Source organism: Thamnophis elegans, chromosome 5, assembly GCF_009769535.1.
Source record: "Thamnophis elegans isolate rThaEle1 chromosome 5, rThaEle1.pri, whole genome shotgun sequence".
NCBI lineage: Eukaryota > Metazoa > Chordata > Lepidosauria > Squamata > Colubridae > Thamnophis > Thamnophis elegans.
Window position 1 is genome coordinate 80,470,344 of NC_045545.1, and position 21,504 is coordinate 80,491,847.

Sequence of the window (21,504 nt, forward strand, 5' to 3'; positions counted from 1 at the left end):
CTACCATAGAAACAATGCTTTGATCAGGGCAATCAAAATACTTGGGGCTTCTCTAAGGCAGGATGTTGGAGGAAAAAATGTATTCATTTATTTATTTATAAAAGATGTTGTTCTTATGAAATTTTCCACTTGCTTTTTTTCTTTTTCCTTTTGCCAACCCAGCAGTCTTAGAAGCAAGGATAAAAACAACCTTATCTGAATCAAAAGCAAACTGTAGAAAGTCACCCACTGCTGTTTTACGCACACGTTTCCCCAAGAATTACACAATATTGTCTTTATGGGGGTTTGTGAAGGATACAGTATCTTAACGACCTGCTTTCAGCCCACAGGAGCAATGCCAGTTGTGCAATACAATGAGTTTTCAGCAACATGTCAACATTTTGGAGTAATGGTTCCAGAATGTAAAGTATGTCCTGATTTTATTTATTTATCTTTTTGCTGAAAAGATCATTTGTTATGGCAAGTCTCGCTAACAGCAGTGCGCAGAGTGCCGTGCGTTGGTTCTTTATGCTGCAGAGAAATAAATTGAAGTGCATTTTCAGATTAAATGATAGGCTTGGAAGATCCTCCAGTCATATAAACTCCTCTTGGAATCCATCCCTGTCAATACAATTCACAATAAAAAAGAAAAGAAAATTTGTCTCTGGGTGGGAAAGCAGAGGAACTGCTAAGGAGCAACTTTATTCAGAATTTCCAGGGCAATCTGAAACAACAAAAAGATCACTGTCTAATTCTTGCTATTAATTGGTTGAGATGGCATTGGTCTTTTTCTTGGGATCCCAGTAACTGAAAAAAAAAAATCAATTCACCATTAAATCAGAAATCAAATGATGCTCTTATGGAACTGTGGTGCTTTTGCATGAGCCGTCAGTCAAGAGTCCAGAGATTTATAGCCCAAAGGAATGGGGTCAACACAAAGACCTTCCATGCCACAGTTCTTCTTCCATCAGCATTCTGGGGGTTTAGTTATGTAGACAACAGAGCTTGTTGGAGTTGGGAAGCTAATACTTTCAAATGAATTTGAATCAGAGGTGGGCTGTTCCCAGTTCGAGCCATATTGGGCGAACTGGTAGTAGCAGCGGCGAGAGGCTCCGACCAGCCTCCTGGATGCTTCTGAGCATGTGCAGAAGTGTCGGGCGTGAGCGCGCATGTGAGGGTGCCCAAACTGGTAGTAAAAAAATTGGCAACCCACTACTGATTTGAATGAATCAATGAATGCCAGGATCTGATATGAATACAGGTCATGTGACTTTGCAGCATAAAAACAAGGGGGGATGGACACAAGTTTCTATAAAACCCTTCATTTTAGGCTTAGGGGACATTTTCATTGTCAGGTGCTTCATTATCCATTCTGCCTGACTTCGTCTAACTCATTTGATACCTCATCTCCAGCCCATACAATCTTTCTTACCTCTGGCCTTCAGTTTCTTTCTGCTGAAGTACTCAGCCCATTTACAAAACAGCTCTGATCTTGTAATCCTCATATACATTTCCATATTTTAAAAGGTACCAGGGGAGACATGATAACAATGTTCCAATATTTGAGGGGCTGCCACAGAGAGGAAAGGGGTCAAGCTGTTTTCCAAAGCACCTGAAGGCTACACAAGGAATAATGGATGGAAACTGACCAAGGAGAGATTCAACCTGGAAATAAGGAGGAACTTTCTGACAGTGAGAACAATCAACCAATGGAACAGCTTTGCCTTTGGAAGTTGTGGGAGCTTCATCACTTGAGACTTTCAAGAAGAGATTGAATTGCCATTTATCAAAAGGGTCTCCTGCTTGAATGGGGGGTTGGACTAGATGATCTATAAGGTCCCTTCCAATTCTGTTAATCTGTAAGTGCATATGCGCACAGACACACACACACACACATAAAGGATGTCCATCCTTTTTTAAATCATCAATATTTCAATGAAGAGTTGACTGAAGAGTTCCAAAGGGCTATTCTGACTATCCCTTCAAATGAGCAATGGTTTCAAATTGTGCTTGTATATATGCTGGTTTTATAATGCATGACATCAAATTATGTCTTTGCAGAGTTATATGCTGTTCAGAATTGGCTGACTTGAGCAGCCTTACTAGCCCATAAATTAGTAAGTAATAAGAGTTGAAGTAATTTTGCAGAATGGGTCAAATATATTTTGTGAACTAGGATATTCTATACTTCATGTGTTTGGTTTAGCCTTGACTGTTCTTGTTATAGTTTGATATATTCTGTTCATTTAAAAAAAAAATTCTAGTAGCCAAAGGAAACCAGAAGAAGCTTTTTAGGGACTGGTATGGGGATTACAGTGATATAGCAACAAATGGAATTGGACAGTATACATATCAGGGTTCAAAAGGAAAATGAGAGAAAGTACTCACAAAAATTGTGTGGATATTAGGAAAGGATAAAGTTTCAAATATACGGTAGATGGTATAATTGGAGAAATGTTAAAATATAGATTTATTTAGCTTATGGAATAACTGTGATTTGTTTACTGTGTATGTGAAAATTATGTCATTGATGATTGAAAGAATGCAATTGTTGTGCCCCTGTACAATGGAGAGATCAGTTTGTTAAGTGTGTCTGTGAAGGTGTTTGGCAGAATTGTGTTTGGAAAGGATAGTATGCAAAGCAAAATGTGGGAAGTGCAGCTTATGTAACTGAGAAATAAATTAATATGAAAATAAATATTTATTTCATATTTATTGCTTTACCAAAATGAAACAAATAGGTTTGAAAGGACATACTGTATATGGAAAGAAGGTTATGAGTATAGACAAGGATGATGAAAAATGGTATTGCTGTAAACTAATTATAGCTATATCACTTTCCTTTTTTATTATGTCATGCCATTAATTGTTTTTTTTTACCAGTTACTAGGATTTACTTGTTCTTTACTTGTTTTCTGCATTTTGCATGCTATTGCTCAAACAATTGAATAGTGGATGCTTATCAGAATAGAGTAGAGTAGAGCAGCATGGAATGGAAGAATAGAGTAGAGTAGAGTAGAGTAGAGTAGAGTAGAGTAGAGTAGAGTAGAATAGAATAGAATAGAATAGAATAGAATAGAATAGAATAGTTTATTTGGTCAAGTGTGAATTTGCCTCCAGTTTTCCCCCTGTGTTGGCATTAGAATCAGAGTTATGAAAAATGTAATGCAGCTATATCCGTATATCCATCAAATAACACAAACAAAAAGGTTTCTGCCTTTTTAATTTCCAATTGACAATGAGCCAAACATTCTATTCTTTTTTCCCCCCATAGCTTGTGATGGGCATTTAGAGAGAGCAGGAACTGCATCCAAAATGCCTGTTCTATGGGAACAAAAGCTACTTAATTCTTTGCTGGAATTTCCTACTTTTTATGATTTTAAGCATATTTCTAACAAGGTTAGAGGTTGCAAACGTTGTATTTTAGAGTCCATTTCAGGAGTGACTTGTTGAAAGTCCTTGGTCTCTGTGTCCTCCTTTTTGCTAACAATGAGAAATCTCCCATTTGTTATGACAGCTTTACAAGTGCTGTTGTGGATTACAAATGAGAAGCTTTCTGCCTCTCCTGAACAATTAATTTATTACAATATAGCAGGAGTTGATCATATCTGCTTCTCTTGCATATTTCAGAGCCACCCTTTTAATTACATAAATTTCTTTTTGTGTTTCTAGAACTGGAGGGAGATAAAAGAGTCATACTTTTGATTGCATTACAATCACTCAAATTGCTGAGCAGGCTGGTTCAGTGACTATGTCAGCCTTTTTTATTTTGTTTTTAAGAGTCCACAAATCTTCGGGCTGCAAATTAATCACTTCATCACATCTCAGTGCAGGGGAGAAAAATGTAACAGGGAAAATAGAGCTGATAATAGCACTGTCACTTATGACATGCGACCAGCAACTTCCTGCCTTCACAATCACCAACGCAAGGAGAAGTGACTACATCAGTGAATTGAATATGGTTCAACTGCCAGTCAATATCTGCCTTATTATTAGGCAGAGCGAGACATCTACCTCAAATAGCATATGCTGAGAATCAGGGGAAAAATGACTGGATGTCGGTAATCATTTCTAGTCTTCCTTTCATTCCTTTAAGGTACACAGTGGGTCAGTAGTTAAGATGCTGAATCTTAGATCATTAAATGTCTACAGCTTGGTAGTTTGAGACCTGAGTACTGTGAGAAGGAGTGAGCTCCTGTCACTTGTCCTAGCATCTGCCAACCTAGCAGCTTGAAAGAAAATAAATGCAAGTAGACAAATAGGTACCACATATAATCATGAAGGTAACAGTGTCCCCTGTTTTGCCGTACATTCTGTGCTGGGGCGTGACATCATGCCAGCCACATGACCATGGAAAAGTCCTAGATCAGTGATGGCTAACCTTTTTGCTGGGTGCCAAAAATGTGAGCGCACGCACATACATGATAGCACACGTGCATGCACAACCCCGCCCCCCATGCATGCCGCACTGCAAACCTCCAAGCTATTTCCTTCGGGGTGGGGGTGGGGCGGAGGAGGCTGTTTTTTTCCCTCCCCAGGCTCCGGAGGCTAGATAATGTTGGCTTAAGAAATGGAGATGAGTACTTCCCCCTAAAGTTGGTCACAACTAGTGGGGTAAAACTAGTGGACAACATTATGGAAGTAAAATATGTATGGTGGTGTCAGGACAAAAGATCAGCCCTATGCTCGTGAGAATGCATAGTGAAAGAAATACTACTTCTAAAGATAGGATAGGATAGGATAGGATAGGATAGAATAGAATAGAATAGAATAGAATTCTTTACTGGCCAAGTGTGATTGGACACAGAAGGAATTTGTTTCCAGTGCATAAACTTTCAGTGTACACTTTCAGTGCAACAACAACAAAGTGATAGGTCATGGATCATAAATCATAGTTACAATCATTCATAAATCATAAATCATAGTTACAATAATTAATCATAAGATACAAGTGATAAATCACAACATACTAGTAGGAGAAGATAGGTGGAAAGATGAGAAGATGAGAAAGATGATAATAGCAATACAGTCTACTACTTGTGTAAATATCTTTAGGCCTAAGAATTAAGTGTTGAGTAGAGTGACGGCACGGGGGTGGTGGGGGGAGACTGTCTTTGAGTCTGGTTGTTTGGCATGCAATGCTCTACAGCGGCATCCTGAGGGGAGTAGTTGAAACAGATTGTGTCCAGGATGTGAGACATCTGTAAATATTTTCTCAGCCCTCTTTATGGTTCATGAAGTACACAGATCCTCGATGGAAGGCAGGTTGGCTGCAATTATTTTTTTCTGCAGTCCTACTGTATCTGTCCTGTTTGGTTGCTGTGCCAAACCAGACAGTTGTTGAGGCACAAAGGACAAACTCAATAATTCAGCTGTAGAACTGTATCCCCAAATCCTTGGGCAAACTGAACTTTGGTAGTTGGTTTCCAATATGAGGCAAATCCTTCCCCTTTCCCACTTTCGTTTACATTTTTCCTCTCCTGGAGACCATTCCAGAGCGGGTGCTGTTTTTCTCCCTTGTGAGGGGCATCTGATCTTAGAGAGAAATGTGGACATTTGAGTTAATAAATGCTTTGCACTGATACAGAAGATCTCGAAAAGTCCATCTCCCCCCTTACTTATGACTAATATGCAATCTTTGCTTTTGTTCCAACTGGAAAGATTCCCTACACCCCCCTTTCTTATTAATACTGACCTTGAAACTAGTAATAGCTGAGATAAGATTTTTGTGAACATTGATGTACATGTACTTTTCCCCTAATCATCATGCAAACACCATTCTAATCTATTTCTCTCCTTCACATTTGATTTCCAAGTCTCTTTTGTCTTTGAAGATTGCCTTTAAGATTAGAACCTAATGAAGCAGCTTGATCCCAAGGGTAAATAACATATTTCACATGCATTGAAGATGGCTTCAGTTTCCCTCAGCTTTATGGAGCAATCATCTGCATTGTACTTATTTGATTAGTCACATGCTTACAGTGTGCATGTGAGTTTGCAGCCATTTAAAAAATCTATTTTCTGTAAAATAAGGTTTGTGCAACTATTTGCAACGTAAAATTATCTTCCAACAAAATTGTTACTTCTTTAAGAAGGCCAACATGGTGTAATGGTTACAGTACAGGGGTGGGTTCCTGCCAGTTCTAGCCTCTTCTATAGAAGAGGTTCCACAAATCTACCATGTCATTTAGAACCGGTTCCAGTTCCCTCCCACTGCTTGCCCCACCCACCGCTCACTGATTGGCTGGCTCACTTATCATCCCGCCTGCCTCTAGGAGTTCTATCTAAACCTTAAAGTCTTAAAGCTGTCAAGTTTGAACACTCTGGGTTTTTTTTCTAAAGGGTTAGGGGTGCAAGGGTCTTGTAACTTGACGCTTTAAGACTTGTGTGCTTCAAATGCCAGAGTTTCTGAGCCAACATTTTGGTTGCTAAGCAAGAGCATTGTTAAGTGAGTTTTACCACATTTTAGAAGTTGGCCATGCCCACCCAGTCACATGATTGCCAAGCCACTCCCACTCAGTCACATGTCTGGCAAGCCATTCCCACAAAGCATGCAATACCTACAGAAGAGGTTCTAAAAATTTTTGAAACCCACCACTGTTATAGTAATAGATTTGGAGTGAAGAGACCTGAGTTCTAGTTTCCCCCTAGGCAGAGAAGTTTGCTGGGGGAACTTCAGCCAATCACTTTCTGTCAGACCCAAAAATCATCTGTGACAGATTGGTGGAAGAACAAGTCACTCATTGACTAGAATAACAGAGTTGGAAGGAACCAATAGATGAAATAGTGGCTGAATTTATGAAGCGCCGTATACCATGGTTTGTTTAGTTTTACTTCATTGAATGAATATAGGTAGTCTATAAGAGCCAAGGTGGCACAGTGGTTAGAATGCAGCATTGCAGGTTACTCCTGCCCACTGCCAGGGATTTGATCCTGACCAGCCAGTAGTGGGTTGCAGACGGTATGCTCCGGTACAGGTGTACCGGAGCCTGTCCGGAGCACTGGATACCGTTCTGGTACAGTGCTCCAAAGGGCCCACTCACCCGCCCGAGCTCCTTATCAGTCTTTTAAATCTTTGGCGCTTCCGCGCATGCAAATGGCACGTACAACGCCTGCGTGATGCTCTGCTGAGCAGCTGGAGCGACACGGAGGCTCACGGAAGCGCTAAGATGCATGTGAACACTGCGCATGTGTGCACGTGCACTGCAGGTGTCCATGTGGACACCGCCGGGCCCATTCCAACCCTACCGGTTGGAACGGGATCCAGAACCCACCACTGTGACTAGCTCAAGGTTGACTCAGCCTTCCATCTTTGTGAGGTTGGTAAAATGAAGACCCAGATTGTTGGGGGGCAATATGCTGACTGTAAACTGCTTAGAGAAGGCTATAAAGCACTGTGAAGTGATATATAAGTCTAAGTCCTGTTCAAGTGACTGTTCAAGGTCTGAAGGCACTGAAAAAAAATCATGTTATGATTTGTTTCCACAGTTCTGATCATTGAAGCAGTGGTGGGTTGCCAATTTTTTTACTACTGGTTCGGGCGCATGCTCAGAAGCATCCGGGCGGGTGGGCGGATCCTCCCGCCACTGCTACTACCAGTTTGCCTGATCCAGGCTGAACTGGCAGCAACCTACCCCGATTGGAAGTGAGGTCACAAGCCTTCCCCAATCATATGATGTGTCCCTTAATGAACATGGCACTTAACAACAGAGCTGCTGCTCCAATTATGGTCTTTAAACAAGGACTACCTGTAATGAGATTGTACCACTGTGGCTTTCTCCAAAAGATCCTTGGAGTCATAATGTGTGTGGATGCTGATTATTTAAAAATTACAGATCCAGAGTTCCATTATATTTCCCAGGCTTTCCTATCAAATGAACTCTGCTCTGTAAAAAAAAGACACCTATTCTGCCTTAAACCACATTCCTCTTAGATATTACAAACACTCTAAACTGGACAGACAAGAGCAAACACTTTTTTAATTGTCATTAAATAAGGTGCATTTCAAATTAAAATTTAACTGAAGCTGTCCCTCCATGAAAGGTGTTTTACTACCGATTGCATGGGTGAATCAGTACAGCCAATATTCAACCTTAGCAGCATATCAAATGCTTCAATTGAACATTGGCATACTGGGTAGTTTTGTATGTGATGTCTAATCTAACCAGATTGTATGAAAAACTAAGAACAGCTTAAGGGTGTTTAGAAAAGAGTGTCCTTCTGTTGGAATAACAGAGTGATTATTCACCTGACTTTATGACTGCCCTTAAAAAGAAGAACAATACAATCTAAAAACATGAGTCAATAAGAGAATACACAAATGTAACACTGTGTTCTCTGCATTTGCTGCTTTCATTTTGTTCATGATTACAGTTTCAGCTTGGCAATTCGGCCAATTAAGACAATTAAGCCTTGGCAGTCCAACATAAGAAGCAGGCTTCAGTCTATATTGAGAACTAAGATGCTGGATGAAGCAGTCACAACCATCCATCTGTTAGAAGCACTTTTGTGTTGGAAATGTGTGATCCCAAGACAGGTATAGTTTACTCTAATTTACACCTGAGGAGGGTGATGAAATTAACCATGCCATTTCCAGCAGCTAATGGTGGTTTACAGTTCTGAAGGCAAAATTATCTGCTACAATGTCCTGCCTGCCAGCGAATAGTTCAGCTTCAACCACAACAACACACAAGCTCACAATAGATGCAAATTCAATGTAAACCACTCCAAACTTGATTGTAGAAAATATGACTTGAGTAACAGAGTTGTCAATACCTGGAATGAACTGCCTGACACTGTGGGTTCTTCCCCAAACCTCCAAAACTTCAACTGCTGACCTCACCCAGTGGTGGGTTTCAAATTTTTTTAGAATCTCTTCCATAGGTGTGGCCTGCTTTGTGGGAGTGGCTTGCTGGCCATGTGACTGGGTGGGAGTGGCTTGCCAGCCATGTGACTGGGTGGGCATGACCAACTTATAAAATGTGGTGAAACTCACTTAACAACGCTCTTGCTTAGCAACCAAAATGTTGGCTCAGGAACTCTGGCATTGAAGTGTGCAAGTCTTAAAGCTGTCAAGTTACAAGACCCTTGCACCCCTAACCCTCTAGAAAAAAAACCCCAGGGGTGTTCAAACTTGACAGCTTTAAGACTTGTGGACTTCAACTCCCAGAATTCCTCCTCTCGCTCTTCATCTTGATGATGTGCGGATGTGGGGGGGAGGGAGCTGGAACCGGTTCTAAATGGCACTGTAGATTTGTGGAACCTCTTCTATAGAGAACCCACCCCTGACCTCACCCCATTCCTGAGAGGCCTTTAAGGGGCATGCATAAGCGCACCAGAGTGCCTACCGTCCCTGTCCTAATATTCCCTTGTAGTCGTATTCATTTCATGTATTCATAATCATGTCTATATTTATATCTGTTATCTAATTCATGCTTGACAAAATAAAATAAATAAAGATAAAATAAATAAACATTATATATACAACCTGGAATTAAAGAGAAACTTCCTAAGAGTGGGGACAATTGACCAATGGAACAGCTTGCCTTCAAAAGTTGTGGGTGCTTCATCATTGGAGTTTTTAAAGAAGAGACTGGACAATCACTTGTCTGAAATGGTATAAGGTCTCCTGGTTGAGCAGGGGGGCTGGGCTAGAAGACCTTCAAGGTCCCTTCCAGCTCTATTCTGATTGATTCCCTTTAACACCACAAGCTTTCTCAGCCTGCTTTGTTCCTTCATCTCCTGTACCACAGGTATCAAACTCGCCATGTGCCATTGCTGTCACATGATGTATCACAACATTTCCCCCCTTCATGGAGCTGGGGCGGGTGTCGCCTCTTCATGACACATCTGACCTGTGGGCCACCAGTTTGACACTCTGTTCTATACCATCCTGACATTTAGAGCTGGTAGTTTAGCAGAAAGCGGGAGAAAAATTAAAATTTTAAATTTTTTAAAAAGAGTGAAGAAGCCATGTTTCCCCAATGTTATAAAATACAATTATAAAATGTATACAATTATTTAAAAAATGTAAGTTTTTTTATCTGGAATAGGATGGATGGCTGCAGACTGGTTTTGTGGGGCTCATTTAGGGTGACAGAATAAGGAATACTCAAATATAATACTCTCTGCATTCAGTCTAAAGAATTGTATAATCTAATTCACATCCTTAGGATTTTACATTGTACTGGGTATGTAGACTTAAATCCTGGCCATAGTTAATTCCTCTAGACACATAAGCTGCCAGTGGGACATACTTTCAAAAATGCCCAGGGTTACATGTTAAGTTCTATTGTTTGGAGCAAGTTAATTTTTAACTTTAGATTGCAATTTTGGCTTTACTTGTTGATCTTTTGTCTAGGCATTTTATGGCCAAATTTAATCATCTTCCAGTGTAACACGCTTTGCATTTCAGTGAATTCATCATTATTCTCCTCTTTTCTTGTAAAAACTATCAAACTTTTTAAAGTGATATTACTGATATTTGGGGACAATACAGTGCCTGTTCACAGACTCATAATTAAATATTATCAATTCCCATTCATTGATATGCAAACATTTTTAAAAGTAATTGGTTCCAAATAAATAATAACAACTTATGTCAAAGAGCAGAATGAAAGGCCAATGAAATCCACCGAGTAGAATGAAATCAATTTGATCTTTTCAAGGAGAAAGTTTCATGGGGGTTTGGCACTAAAAAGACGCTGTTTCCACCCACATAACTTCTTCTAATAGGTTGGAAATAAAACATTGTTTGAAGAAAACCATAAATTTTTTTTAATATTTACATGGCAGAAAGCAGATTTTAATGTCATCTGCCCCACACATCTCTGCAAGCAACAGATGTAATCTTCCAGCTGGTGACTGGCATTTATAAGAGTTTATAACCTGCTTCACTTACCCTTCGATTACAAACAACCTGAAAAATCATGCTAGGGGTTATTTTCAAGTTGGGTCTGAACAGGGTAAAATATATATTTATGGAGACTTTAGAAACTTAGACGCTCAGATCTCAAACAGAAAAGAAGTTGGGTTGAATTCATTCTTCCAACAAAGGCCTGGCGCTAAGAGATGAATATCTATTTATGAGATATCTCCTCTTTAGATGAAACATTTTGGATTTTAAATCCCTGGGATTTAATTTTAGAGTAATGCATGCAAGATAATCACCTGGAACTCTGTATTCTAGCACTGTCTCTCTCACAACTGACACTTGAACTAAACATAGTATCACACTTGTCTACTGAAGTGGCCTCTTACAGAACTCAGAGAGGAAAAAAAGAGAAACAAGTTCTAACTGCTACAGAACAATTAACCTCATAAATGCCAATCAGAAATGGAACTCCCAAAATTTATAAGAAATCTTTAGCTGTGGAAGATCCTTCATATGGCTAAAGAGGCCTTGATATTTAGAATGAGTCTCTCCTTGTTTTTCAGACCTCCTAATATTCCCTTGTATTTGTATCCATTTCACGTATTCATAATGAAGTTTATACTTATATCTCTTATCTAATTCACGCCTGACAAAAATAAATAAATAAAATAAATTAATACTAAGGTGGGTGATGGAGTCTAGACACCAGGCAAAATAGTGCCCCTTAATAGTGTGAGGAACTATTTTATGTAAATAAATCAGTGGTGGGTTCTTACCGGTTTGGACCAGTTTGGCCAAACCGGTAGTGGTTTGGTGGCCTGGATCGCTGGAACTGGTAATAACCCAGGCCTGCCATGCCCCCAAACTGGTTCTCCCGGCAGCACCATAGGTGCAGCCATCTTGTTTTTTATTTCTGTGCATGAGCAGAGCAATTTTTATTGCACTGCGCATGCGCGCACAGTGCGCATCAAGTGTGGGCCTGCGGCACGACTATGAGCAAGCCGGCAACAGTGACTACCGGAACCCACCCCTGAGATAAACATAAGAAGGAGAGCTGATGAACTGAAATAGATTGATCCAACTTCTAGAAGCTGGATTGCATTTCTCCTGTCTCCCACTAAGCTGGCTTTGACTTTGACATCATACGTGGGATATTATGATTTGGTTTTTAATTCCTTTTTCTCTACAAATATCCAAATCTTTCCTCACTACTTTGTGGTAGAGGTATCCTCGACTTATCATCACAGTAGAGCCCAAAATTTCTGTTGCTAAGCGAAACAGTGAACAGCCCCATTTTACAACCGTTCTTGTCACAATTTTTAAGGGAATCACTGACTGTGCTTGCCGGAAGATCGCAAAAGGTGATCACCTGACTGTGGGACACTGCAACCGTCATAAATATGAACTCGTTGCCAGGCGTCCAAATTTTGATCACATGACCACGTGGATGCTGCAATGATCATGTGTGTGAAATACAGTCGTGTCACTTTTTCAGTACTGTTGTGATGGTGAAGGAACAAATGGTTGCAATTTGAGGACTATCTTTATAGGGAAGGCTGAGGGACAATATCTGGCTCACAATCATTTGATGAGATTTATGGCTGAATGCTGTGGGTTTGAATCAACTCTGTAGTTTATCCCACTTTGGTCTTTGAGTTACAAAGATAAAAAAGAGGCAAGGAAAGATCTTGTGCTTCTTTCTTTCTTTCTTTCTTTCTTTCTTTCTTTCTTTCTTTCTTTCTTTCTTTCTTTCTTTCACCTCCACTAGACCGATTAGATCCCACAAAATAGGCCTCCTCCAAATTCCATCCGCCGGCCAGTGACGACTGGCGACTATCCGGAGGAGAGCCTTCTCTGTGGCTGCTCCGACCCTCTGGAACGAACTCCCCATGGAGATTCGAACCCTCACCACCCTCCAGGCCTTCCACAAAGCCGTTAAAACCTAGCTGTTCCGACATGTCTGGGGCTAAAGAGCTGTTGCCCCCATCTCGAATGGTATGACTGTTGTGTGTTTTTAAATTATGTATTGTTATGTTTCGTCTTTTATTCTTTTGTCTGTACCCCCCTTCCCTGATTTGAATTGTGAGCCGCCCTGAGTTCCCTTCAGGGGGGAAAGGGCGGCATATAAATATAATAAAATCAATCAAAATCAAATCAAATCAAATCAAATCAAATCTTTCTTTCTTTCTTTCTTTCTTTCTTTCTTTCTCTGTCTCCCCATCCTCATTTTATCTAATGCCTTTAAGAAATGAGTTGTGGCTGCTTATTAGCTTTGTGTGGAAAGCTAAATCATATACGTAGCTATATATTTTAAATAAGCCATAGATAACAGACGTGCCCTGGGAGCAGTATATTATTTTTATCACATGTTTAGCCAAGTCTTTTGCATCTTCAGCTGTTTTGCCCTGTCATAACTTAGGAGGACTTTATTATTTTTTCTTTTAAACTTTTCCCCTTCCTTCCAATTACTCTATTCTGTTTTGAAATCAGTTGACTTGAAGCACAATTTGCATTCAGCCAGGATAATCTTTTTTTAAAAATAAATAAATAAACCCTAAACAAACTGAATTGTGCATACAAGGAAGTGAAAGAAGACAATTGCCATATTTGTTTTAAAGATTGTTTTCCCAGCAGAACATATATTTTTTTAGTAGTTTTATATTTCAAGAGTTCTGCGTTATATGACAACAATTTGCAATAAATTCCAGAGGGCATGTTTTTTTCCTTAGAAAACGTAGCACTCAGGGCTGTGTCGATGTCCAACTTTGTTCTCTTTGTTCTCTTTATATCTTTATACTCCCCTTTTAGTGGAGGAGGAAGCTCATGGAAATGCAATTAGTAAATAGCAATAGCAATAGCAGTTAGACTTATATACCGCTTCATAGGGCTTTCAGCCCTCTCTAAGCAGTTTACAGAGTCAGCATATCGCCCACACAGTCTGGGTCTTCATTTTACCCACCTCGGAAGGATGGAAGGCTGAGTCAACCTTGAGCCGTTAAGATTTGAACCGCCGAACTGCAGAACTGCAGTCAGCTGAAGTAGCCTGCAGTGCTGCATTTAACCACTGTGCCACCTCGGCTCTTAGTTCCATGCTAGTGTATCCTTTATTGTCATTGTACATCATGTATACAATGAAATTGGTTAGATGCATAGAAAATACAGATAGTTCTCAACTTATCCTCATAATTGGGATCAGAATTCCCACTGCTAAGCAAGGTAGTAATTAAGTGAGTCATGTCTGATTTTACAAGGTTTTTTTGGGGTCATGGTTGTTAAGTGAATCACACAGTCGTTAAACAAATCCAGCTTCTCCCATTGACTTTGCTTCTCAAAAGGTGGCTGGGAAAGTCACAAATGGCGATTTGACCCCAGGATGCCGCAATCATTGCCAAGTGTCTGGATTTTGAACATGTGACCATAGGGTATGTTGCAATAGTTGTGTGAATACTGATTAATCAATCAGAGTACAGCTGGAAGCGGTCTTGGAGGTCTTCTAGTCCAACCCACTGCTCAAGCAGGAGACCCTATACCATTTCAGACAAGTCTCTTTTTAAAAACTTCCAGTGATGATGCACCTACAACTTCTGAAGGCAAGCTGTTCCACTGGTTAATTGTCCTCACTGTTAGGAAGTTTCTCCTTAATTCCAGGTTGCTTCTCTCCTTGATTAGTTTTCATCCATTGTTTCTTGTCTTGCCTTCTGGGGCTTTGGAAAATAAGTTGACCCTCTCTTTTTTGTGGCAGTCCTTCAAATACTAGAATATTGCTGTCATGTCACCCCTAGTCCATCTTTTTTCTAGACTGGCCTTACCCAGTTCCTGAAAACATTCCAGCTACCATATGTTTTAGTCTCCAGGCCTTTAATCGTTTTAGTTGCTCTTCTCTGCAATTTTTCCAAAGTCTCAACATCTTTTTTTATAATGTGGTTACCAAAACAGGATGTAGTATTCGAGGTGGGATCTTACTAAGGATCTATAAAGCGGTACTAATACTTCACATGATTTTGATTCTGTTAATTATATTATATTGATTATAATTATCATATAATTATATTACACTGATTGTAAGCAACTGGTTTTAAATCACTTTTTTTCAGTCACTTAAATCAATGGCTGTAAATCAAGGACTATATGTAGGCAATATACAGTTTCTCAAAAACATACACAAACTTAAGTAATTAACTTGAACTTAGTGGTCATTAATTTCACAGTGAACCAGTTTGAGTCATGATGAGAATTGCAACTTTGCATTCTCCTTATCACACAGCTGTTTGGAATGTCCCTCTAAATTCTGCACAGGATTTGAAAGCAGCATGCAATTTACCTTCTTCAGGATATGATCTAAAGGAAGCACAGCATGGTTTTAAAAAGAGGAACCGGGAAAACGCCCCATAAAAATAAAATCCTGATGAGTCACAAGTGCAAGGAGACCTCAACTACTGTGTCACTTTCAGTTGCACAAAATGTTAACTGAAGGCTTGGGCCACCAAAATGATGTCACCCTCATCTAAAAATCTGGCAGGTTACAGCTGTGGTTCAGAACTAGGTCAGATATGAATGAAGAGCCATACAAGATCAGTATGAATAAAATAAATGCACGTGTCTCAACATACCAAGAGATATAGACTAAGACGGCCTTGCAAGGGTAATCCATAAGAATGAAATACAAAGTACATGGGAATTTGAACTTAATGCTGCCATAATTGAGCAGAAAGAATCAGCACTTTGTGGAAATACCATATTTTTCGGAGTATAAGACGCACCAAGATTTTGAAGAGGCAAATTAAAAAAAAGGTTTTTGCACTCCCCAGACCTTCCAAAAACGGCCCATTTTTTATGAAAACTGGCCCATTTTTTTATTCAAAAAAAGGCCATGAATAGCCTTTAGGAGACTTGTAAAATGCTCCTGGGGGATGGGGATGGGGATGGGGCAAAAATGAGCAAAAAATTGCCTGTTTTTCACAAAAATGGGCCTTTTGTCAAAAAAGGGGCATGCATAGCCTTTAGGAGGCTTATAGAGTGCTCCTGGGGATGGGGGGGGGCAAAATTGAGCAAAAAAAGGCCGTTTTTTCACTCATTCCTGCCCTCTCCAGCCCCCAGGATCACTCTGGAAGCCTCCTAAAGGCTATGCACAGCCACTTTGGTGAAGGGGGGTGGGGTTTCGGGAGGCAAAAAATGCTGTATTCAGTGTATAAGATGCACCCAGATTTTCAGCCTCTTTCTTGAGGGAAAAAGGTACATCTTATACTCCAAAAAATATGGTAGATTGTGGACATCCCTAGCATCTTCTTCAGTAAGAAGACTCAAAAACTGGAGTTATGAAAATTTATTTTTATTTTATTTTATTTTATTGGACTTTGTCAAACAAAAATGAGAACAAGAATACAGGAATAAAAATAAAATGACAGGGATGATAGGCACATTAATGCACTTATGAATGCCCCTTCTACTGACCACTTAAGTATTGGCATTGAAGGAGTCATGGTTGCACAGTGGTTAGAATGCTGTATTTCAGGCTAATTCTGCCAGCAGTTCAATTTTCATTGGCTTAAGGTTGACTCAGCCTTCCATACTTCCCAGGTCGATAAAATGAGGAGCCAGATTGTTGGGGGCAATATGCTGATTCTGTAAACCGCTTCGAGAGGGCTGTAAAGCACTATGAAGCAGTATATAAGACTAAGACAATTTTCTTTTTTTTTCTTTTTTTATTAATTTTTTTTATTACATAGACAACATATACACACAACAATAGAAAAAGAAAAGCAAAAAAAAAAAAAAAAGAAAGAAAGAAAAAAAAGAAAAAACCAAGCCCATCATCACATACAGTATGTCGTTTGGTTACAGGTCTTTTAACATTTATCATTCTTATACATTCATTGTTTCATTTAATAGATTATAATTTAGTATCGTTTTTTATTCCCCTACCTGTGGCAGTCCATCCCAACTATGTTTCCCCCCACACACACAACCCGTACCTCTCTGTTATATGTTTAATAGACACAACAATAAAATTAAATTAAAAAGAGAAAAAAAACACACAAAAAGAAAAAAAAAACCAAACCATCATCACATGCAACATGTCGTTTGGTTACAAGTGTTTTAACATCCACATACTCGAATAATATTTACCATCTCAAACTTTTCATCTAGTAAAATTAAAAACCTCATTTTCATTCTACAATATATATTCAGTTAACATTAGTATTATTTTTTTCAGAAAATATACTTATGTTCATTATTGTCCTTGTATTTCATACCTTCAAACAGAGATCTTATTCCTTCATTTTTCATCAAAACGTCACTGCATATATATACCAGTTTTCAATTATTCCCTTGTTAAAATTGTTTATCAGCAGCGAAATATCATTATAATACGTTTTAACATTATACATTATATCACCAGACCTTATATTAATTTTTCATTGTATCATTGTTAGATTATTTCACAGCATAGTTATATCATCATTAAGACTAAGACAATTTTCGATTGCCCCCTGTACTCAGATCTGAGGGAACACCAGTTGGGTAGGATCTTTTATACCAGCACCCCTAAGTCTAAAGAGTGCTTTTTGCAACATTGTTTGTTAGGTACTAATTTGTAGTTGGTGATATGGATTGCCAAATTTACTGTAAAGTTGATGGAAATAAGGACAAAGTTAGTGCAGCAGAACGTGGTAGATTGTAGGAAAGACCACTTGACGGGGTAGACGTAGGGGTGACATTGTAACATAATTTCAAGCATATTTAACTTGTATCTTAAATTATTGCATTCTATTCTGATTATATTTTAAATTGTATTTTATTCCATTTACATTTTAAATTGCGGTTTATTTCAATCTCATTTTAAATTGTAGTTTTTGTCTCTGGAACTTAGCATTTTGATATGGCCCACGGGCTAATCCATAATGATTGATTGATTAAGTGCTATTGCTACAAGGCCGAATCAGGAACAATTCTGAATCAGGTAGATCACAGTTCTGAACTGGCAAGAGTCAGGTTTTCCTATGTACAGACATTACATTCAGAGTTGAACTGGCAACAATGCTCAAATGTATGTCTGTGGAGATTCTCAAGCATCTCCACCAATCTGTGGAGATTCGGACCCTCACCACCCTTCTGGCTTTCCGCAAAGCCGTCAAGACCTGGCTATTCCAGCAGGCCTGGGGCTGATGAGTTCCCAGCCCCACTTGAATTGCTGTGACTGTTGTGTTGTTTTTAATCTGTTTTGTGTATCTTGTTTCTGTCTTGTTTGTTTTTTGTATTTCCCCCTTCCCCACTTGTTTGTTAGCTGCCCCGAGTCCCTCGGAAATAGGGCGGCATACAAGTATAATAAACATCCAAACATCCAACATCAAGGTAATGGTTGACCCGAAGGAACTTGTTACATATTGAGACTGAAGCAATAGGCTCCACCAAGGTCCTCCATTCCAGTGGGAAAAGACTGAAAGCCGATTGGCTGGGCCGTCTGACAGCTCCCTATAAAAGGGCTAGCTGTTAGACAGGCCAGTGCTGGGTTTCTAAATAGTTGTCTAATAAAGAGCTACTGTTTGTCACAAAAGCCCGAGTCCTGTCTCATCCACTCACCCGATTTAACAGTGCTTTTCAAAAGGCAACTGGACTTTCTTGGTTTTTTTTGCTGCCTTCAAAATGTTTTTTCAAAGGGTTTAATCCTACTGTTCTAAATCCTTCTATTCCCCACCAGTCTGTCCAATACGGGATTCAAATGTATAATAATATTATAACCAACAAATCATTTTCCCAAATAAACCATTAGAGTAAAAAAGTCTGGGGCTGCAGGGTGGATTGGGAAATAGAAACAAACTAGTAAGCCAAGCAGTGCCAAAAGCAAATCACTTCTATAACTCTTCTGAGAAAATCATACGGTCTGATTCACGAAGTGACCAGGAGTCAAACTCAGCTGAAATTATAACGTAAGGTTTTGTTTTTGTGCTCGTGCATGTCAACATACGCTAGGGCAGCTGTTTCCAACAGGATTAGCTTCAAAGATGCTGAACTTCAATTCCTATCATCTTTGACCAACTCACTAGTATTATTTTGGTTCCAAGGCCCTATTCTCACTTCTTCTGCATATTGATTAAATGTGTAGAGAAGAGACAAAATTAAATTGCAAATTGATAAAAGCTGAATAATGATCCATAGAGAAGAACGAAGAGATGTTTAACTGTTAATATTCCTAAATTGCCTAGGAATGTGAAAACCTGGGCCAGGGCCAGCAAATATTCAGAAACTAAAAGTTAGACCAGTGACATATTAATGCACAAAGAAAAAGATCAGAGTAGGTGTAGAGCAGAGATAGATAACCTGTTTTCCACTAGATATCCAGGGATACAATTTGAGTTACCCATTTCTCACAGTCAATGCAGTCCAGGATAACTTTATACCACTTTCTAATGCTTTGGTAAGGCCTTGGAATACTGCATCCAGTTTTGGTCACCATGATGTAAAAAAAGATGGGGAGACTCTGGAAAGAGTAGAGAAGAGCAACAAAGATGATTAGGGGACTGGAGGCTAAAACATATGAGGAACGGTTGCAGGAACTGGGTATGTCTAGTTTAATGAAAAGAAGGACTAGGGGAGACATGATAGCAGTGTTCCAATATCTCAGGGGTTGCCACAAAGAAGTGGGAGTCAAGCTATTCTTCAAAGCACCTGAGGGTAGAACAAGAAGCAACGGGTGGAAACTAATCAAGGAGAGAAGCAACTTGGAACTGAGGAGAAATTTCCTGACAAGTGATACAATTTGTCTTCAGAAGTTGTGAATGCTCCAACACTGGAAGTCTTTAAGAAGATGCTGGATAACCATATGTCTGAAGTGGTGTAGTGTTTCTTGCCTAGGCAGGGATTGGACTAGAAGACCTCCAAGGTACCTTCCAACTCTGTTATTCTATTCTAGAACTGATTCACCAAATTACTGACCATGGACTAAAATGTAATTTCACATAATGCTGAAGTTTTCATTCTTAAATATAAGCCTTTATTGTGTTACTCTTTCCAGAGTGATAAAATGAAGAAAAACAAAATACCTACAGTAGCATTTTATCCTGTTTTATTTTCTCATATCAAAGACCATTATATATATATAATGATTCCAAACCAAACGGAATTGCTCGGCAACCAATTTTTTTGGATCAATAAATGCACGCAAACATTTGCATCTGAATAGAATCCATATTCTTCCCTGCAGAGCGACTAAACACATCACACACACAATTAACAAGCCCACCTTAAAGGAGAAACAGCCATGAGTATTAATGATAATGAGTTCTCTACCACCCCAGTAAACATTTTCAGATTTTGCTAACCTCAGTATAAGCATGCAGTTAATCCAGTAATTATTATTCCGAACAAGCTGGGTTTTGTTCTTCTTTTGTACCTGGAGCCTTTTCAGATTTTTGTCAAAAAGGAAAGGATTTCTATGGGAAGGAGAAAGGGTGTGGTGGGAGGGGGAGCAATATTCGCAGGAAAGTTGAAGTGGGTGTCTCTTCAAAATAAGATTAAACAATAAAGTGGCAAGGAGCTGACACTCATACATGGTCCTCTGTATCTTAAGGGCAGAGTGAGATCAGCCCAGAATGCACAATACACAATCCCTTCCTCTTGCTTTGAAGAAGAGGAGACGTGCTTTTGGTACTCACACCATTGAACTTCCTGAAACAAGAGATACTTGGAGCACTCTCCTTTCTCAGATGCCTGTTTGAATCAAAGATGCTTTTGCAAAAGGCAACTGGAGTTTCTTTCTTTGTAATATGACTGAGAACCTCCATAGATGCCTGTTTGTAGAAAGATCCAAAATAGGTCATATGATAAATAATTCCTTAAAGGGTTCAGCATAAAGCATGGAGTGAATTTTGCTCTCCTTCCTTGCCAATTAGTCTGCTTGGAAGTGAAGGGGTGTTTTGTTTGGTAGGTAATTGTCTTACTGCTTGAACGAGGGCAGCCTTGGGATCGAATCTATCTTCAGGAGATCACAGTATCCCAGTCCAACAGGTTTAGTTGGGTAAGGAGTCTCACACATGCATGGCAGTCAATGAAAAGAAAAGTATAAAGTGATGTTTCCTGACCTCCGCAACTTTAACTTCATCCAGCCTCGGTGGTGCAGTGGTTAGAGTGCAGTACTGCAAGCTACTTCTGCTGCCTGCTGGTTGCCTGCAATTTGGCTCAACAGGCTCAAAAGTTGACTCAGCCTTCCATCCTTCCGAGGTGGGTAAAATGAGGCGCCAGATTGATGGGGGCAATAGGCTGATTCTGTAAACTGCTTAGTGAGGGCTGTAAAGCACTGTGAAGCGGTATATAAGTTTAAGTGCTATTGCTATTGCTATTAAGATGGGTGGACTTCATGTTCCAGAATTCCCCAGCCAGCATGGGAATTCTGGGAATTGAAGTCCACATATCTTAAAGTTGTCGAGGATTAAAAACACTGGTCTATGGATTTCACTGTTCCCTACTCCCAGTCTATAACTTCTTACACACTGAAGAGGAAGAGAAATAGAGTCAAAGAGTTTCTTTGAGAAAACAAAACACTCAAGTTCAGAGGTGTTGAACTGTATTTCTTCAATGGCCACATTATATAACTATAATCATTATATAACTTCACAGGCCGACTGGGGGAAAGAGAAATGGGTGGGACGTCCACT